Below are 5,944 nucleotides of genomic sequence, written 5' to 3' on the forward strand. Positions count from 1 at the left end.
TCTCCCAGCATCCTGTTCTGTTTTCTCCGCCTACCTAAGGGTTGGCCTATGAAATGGGCCTAGGCAGTTTCTTTATTAATAAGAAATCATTCCCACATCAATCATAAGCATGGCTTGTACCATTCTGTGTGTTGGAAGGTTGGGCTGAATAAGAAGAAAGTTGAGCACTAACATATATCTCCCTGTTCTTTGATTGTAGAGGCAACATAAACAGTGACCTCCACTCCCTGCGATGGTTACTTCCTCACTATTATGGACTGTATTATAGCATGAATTCTAATTGATCTTAATGATAAAAACCCAGAGTCAGATACTGGGGGTAAATGTTGAAAGATAGAGAAGTAAAGGAGCCAGCCACTCTACAAAATCCTCAGACCAAATGAGGTATCCTGTCTCTACAAATCATCAGACTGAAAGCCTGAATGCAGTAAGTTCCTGTTTCATCCCACCTTTTATTCCTCTCTCTGCCCAGGCATGTGTTTTCCTTTCTCCACCACCTTAATGTTGGGATTAAAGGCACATGACTCCCAAGTACTGGGATGAAAGGTATGAGCCACCACTGTTTGGATCCATTTTTCGTTGACTCTGGATGAATCCAGTGTAGCCCATGGCTGCCTTGAACTCACAGAGATCCCTCCACCTCTGTCTCCTGAGCCTCCTGAGTGTTGGGATTAAAGGTGTGTGCCACCACTGCCTGGCCTTTCTATCTAACTATAGTGGCTTAGCTCCTCACTCTGATTATTAGGCAAACTTTTCTGTTAGATCACAAACAAAGTATCAGCACACTGTACCCTCAAATTGTTTGCCTAAATAAATTATTCTTTTTATATTATTTTTGTCACCTATATTGTAGCAGCAGAAGGTAAAATAGGTAGCAGATATTACAATGTTGTCTATTACCATGCAAGAATTTTCCAAAATTGAAGATCTCTAAGCAGAAAACATTTATTTTCTTATATAGATTCTTTGAGTCTGGAAGGAGGAGAGACTTATTTGAATAATTTTATCAAATGAGGCTGTATTCAGCATGTTAGCCAAGGGTGCAGTCCTTGAAAGGATTGATATCTCACAGTTATCTAAATAGACTTAAAGCTTACTCAGCAGGAGAGAAGGCAAACCTGGTACTAGAAACATTGCCAACAGCAGCAGGGCTAGTGAGGATAGAATCCCAGAGGAGAATATATTACTACTTTAATAGAATAGCATCATTTCTAACTACATAATAAATATATACCCTAGTACCCACAAATAGATGTATCTCTCACCCTTCATAAAAGAAGCTTCTCATTGTAAGAGAGATAATCACAGAAAAACACAAGTTGTCAATACACAGAAAGAAACCAATCATAGGCTGTACAGCATAATGTATATTCCTTAAGGCTTGGAGAACATGTAATCAGTGGGAGTGGAAGGATTCTAAAAGTCAGAGGACCAGGAAGGCTGCTATGAGATTGTGTTTCCTAGAGATGTGAAGGAAGCTTTACCCATGATACTGCAACAATATGGCTACCTAAATAAGACTTGCACAAAGACAATACCAATAGACACAATAAAATGGAAGCAGAAAAGCTCAAGGGGCCCAATCCTTAGGCAAAGAACTATAGGTAACTAAGGAATGATGAGACTGGATAATTAGCCATGAAGTTTGAGCCCACTAATTGTTTATCCAATCCTAAATGGTAAGCCCTAATATCAAATACATGCACTAAATGGAATGCTTGGGCTTTATTTATAAAGCTTTGCCTGCATAACAATTAAAGCATAGAGGTTGTTTTCAGTAGAAGTCATGATGGTTATGGGAGGGGTTGGAGATGGATAATGGAATGCAGGAAATTATGGATTATATTTGAGTTGGTTTTTAAAAAATGTCTCACAAACCTACAACTCAGTGTTTGTATTTCAAGATCCTAATTAATAAATCCAATAAATGCTGATAGGGCAGTTTGGGCTTCATTAGGATGTTGAGCCTGACTTCTTTCATAGAAAATAATCTAGTAGGGAATAGGTGAAAAAAGATCTTTTATTGAATAGCATCCCAAATTACACAGTCATTTCTGTAGGACCCAGCCATGACAACCTCTATAGAGGCCTGAGTCTCGGTAGTTTAACCTAAGTCAATACCTGGTTCCAAAATATGACCACAAACTGAGAATACCCAGAAACCACTCAGGAACAGACTTTCCAAAGGAAATTCCTAAGGTTCTAACCATTGTAGAGAAGATCACCTGTTAGCACATACACACCTCTTTTCACCAGGACACCCCTAGAAACATGTCAACCAATCAGGGGTCCTGAACCTTAGAAATCCCTCACCCCCACCTTTGCTACTATAAAAACCCAACCCCAACTGAGCTCGATGCTCTCGGATCACTCCAAAACATGGGACATACGAGAGTCCAAGTTTGCAAACTTGTGTAAAAATAAAGGCTCTTTGCTTTAACATACAGAATTCAGTCTCCTAGTTGGTTTAGGAGGAATCTGTGATCTTGGCATAACAATTTTCCCCATCTATTATTACTTTCACAGATTAGTCCTATTTAATATGAGGGGAGACTGCATAAGGCAGATATAAAACAGGAATTGAAATTGGGGCATAGCCTTGGAGACTCCCCTATATGAGAATCAAGATGGTTGATTCTATTATAGGGCCCATTCTGTTCTGCCACTCAATACTTTCAAAGTCTAGAACCACTTGATAAAAATTGAAGCAATTGTGTTTAGAAAGCAAAGCCAAAGGGCTAGCTTGGAGATCTTACATTCAAAGACTACTGTTCTAACTAACCAGGACCTAGTATGTACCCATTCAAAGTTGGTGCTTTACAAATGACTGGAAGTCATGCATCCCCAGGCAAGAGTGAGCAAGGCAAGTACCACAGTAAACTTTGGGGAGATGTGCACTTCACATTTCTACAAATCTAGCGACTCGGTGTCTAGACATTTACTGTTGAAAAGACTACTTTTCTCTTTGAAATGCTTTGGTCAAAGATCACTTCATTCTTTCTGTGTTCTATTTCTAGGCTTTTAGTTCTGTTCAATTGATCTCTGCGTCTGTCTTTGCACCAATACCACCTTATCTTGATTACTGTGGCTGTTAGAATAATACTTGAAATAATCATGCAGAGTAATTTCTCTAAGTTTTCCTTCCTTAAATGGGGGTACTCTAGACCTTAAACATTTCATATAGAATTTTAGAATTAATAAATTAGTATCAGTGAAAAATTACTTTGTATTTTACTAGGATTGCTGTGAGTCATAAATTAACTGGGAGGAAATGAACAGCTATCTTAAGTCAGTGTGACAGACAATCTTCATTGTTAACTTGAATGGTTTTAGAATTGCCATGGAAACATATCTGGGTGTGTCTACAAAGGTACTTTCAAAAAGGTTTAGCTGAGCAGGGAAGATTGAATCTGAATATGGATAATACCATTTCTGAGGCCATAGTCCGTGATTTAACAAAAAGGAGATATGGAACTGGTTATAAGTATTTATCATTCTCTGTTTTTCTGTGGAGAACAAACCAGGAACCTACACACCTGTTACCCTGTCTTCTTTCCATAGTGGACTATATGCCCTATTACTGTAAGACAATGCAAATTCCTCTTTCCTTAAGTTGCCTTTGTCAGTATTTGCTTAATCACAGTTATGGGAAAGCACACATACAAGGAAGTTGGCTTCTCTCATACAGCATGAATCTAAAATGTAAAACAGAAATGTTTAGTGTGAGATGAGAACAAGAGAGGGTAATGAGGAGTGAATATGATCAAAACATAGACATAGGAAGACATCACAATAAACCCATTATTATGTTCAATCAGTGTGCGTACTCTGGAAATATGGAGGGAACAAATGGAAGTCAACATGGCATTTCATTGTACTCACTTAGGAAATCCTCACTTAAAAAATGGAAAAGGTAAATGATAGGCTTTAGCTGAGGGTGTGGCTTAAACCTCAGCATTTGGGTTGCTGAGAGAGGAGAATTTACATCTGGAGCTATATAGTGAGTTCTAGGCTGCCTTGAATTACAGTGTGAAAGCCTGTCTTAAAATACATAAATAAGAACAACATTTCACCGTGGTATAAATACAAGTACAGGTAAAGAATCAACTGACTAGTGGTGTATATATCAGGTGTATAAACCTGTCAGAAAGCAGGTTTCTAGACACGCAGAATTTATCTTAGATAAGTACCTCAATATGCTAAAACCACAGGGTTGTCTCATATCATTACATTGTCATAGCAATTAAATGAAAACATAATATGAATAAGAATTAATAATACAGAAAGTCATTTGCAATTATCTTAGCCAACTTTACTTTTACATCAATGTAAAAATAAATTGCCTTACTATCAAGGAATAAACATGCTTTACCCAAGTCCATGATATGCATAGGTTTAAAACATCTATTTTGGCGAAGTGTGGTGATACATGCCTTTAATCCCATCACTCAGGAGGCGGAGGTAGGTAAATCTCTGTGAGATTGAGACCAGTCTGGTCTACAAAATGAATTCCAGGATAACCAGGTCTGTTATGTAAAACAAAAATACAAACAAACAAACAAAAAACCAAACTAAAGCCAAAAACAGTAAACAAACAAACAAACAAACAAATAACAACAACAACAAAAATAAAACCACCTATTTTTCAATTTAAGAAAAGAACTGACTGGTGACACATAAGTATTGCTGCTTTTTTGGGTGGACAGGTGTCTTCATTTTTAAAATTTTCTTCATTTTTCTAAAATATAAATTTTCTTACTCTAGTGTCCAGGCAAAAAAAAACCATACTTTGATATGCCAAACTAGATAGAAATATGTTGAGTTCAAAAGGTTTAGAAGGGATTGATTGGGCAGATAATCACACTGTTTTATGATTTGCTGTAAATCCTATGCTTGTAAAATAGCAGGACAAAGTGCTAACTCAGCGTGATTGGAGTTGGATGCTGTCACTTTGCTCCTTATTACAGAATGTGGTAGAGAGTATGGTATTAGCCCAGAGAGAACCCTAATCTGAAAACACTTTCTGCTGCATTTTTTCTTTCTACAGCAGTGCGCTTCTACGTAGGGCTACTTTTTCTAATTGGAGGAACTGTCTTGGAATAGAATACAGCTTATAACTCAGTCTTAGAAAGGTCGAGAGCTTTCTAAGACTGTGATCCTTTATTACAGTTTGTAATATTCAGGTCTTCCTTAGACATAACATTATTTCATTGCTACTCAATAACTGCAATATGCTACTGTTATGAATCATAATATAAATATCTGATATGCCCCACAGGTTGAGAAGCACTGACCCAGAGCACTGAAAGCCTGCCTGCCTCTTCTTCAACACTGGGCTCAGACACCAAGCATTTGTGACAGCTTGAAATAACCAATTGTCCTTCAGTTTTTCTGTCTTTTAACTCTAAGGTATTTGATGAAAAATGATTTTATTTCTCATTAACTGGTTAAATACATTAGATACTAGGAAAAAAGTGTTCTTAAATTACCATCCTCAATGATGGCAAGAAATTTTTATATTTTCATGGTTATGTATCAGAGAAAGCTACTGGATCATTCGATGGTTTAATCAGACCTAAGCTAATTCAACAGAAACATGTGAGAAAAAATGCACAAAAGTGGTAGAATATAGTTTATATTTCCTTTCTAAATAATGTTTAAGTGTTTTAGGGTTAGCATTATTAAATTAAACCAATTATTGTATTAAATTGGCCATAAGCAAATTTCTCCAATGCTAGACAACTATTTGTAAATGAACATTTCAAAAAGAAACATTAATATTTTAATAAAGTATAAACTGAATTATATTCTAACATAGACAACACTAACTGAGTGTATATTTATCATAATATGTTTAAATAAACTCAAATTAAAATGCAGTTAATCTGGCTAGGATATTTTCAGATATATAAGTATAAAATTGCAAGTCAACATTTATTTATTT

Source organism: Microtus ochrogaster (genome assembly GCF_000317375.1).
Source record: "Microtus ochrogaster isolate Prairie Vole_2 chromosome 14 unlocalized genomic scaffold, MicOch1.0 chr14_random_1, whole genome shotgun sequence".
NCBI lineage: Eukaryota > Metazoa > Chordata > Mammalia > Rodentia > Cricetidae > Microtus > Microtus ochrogaster.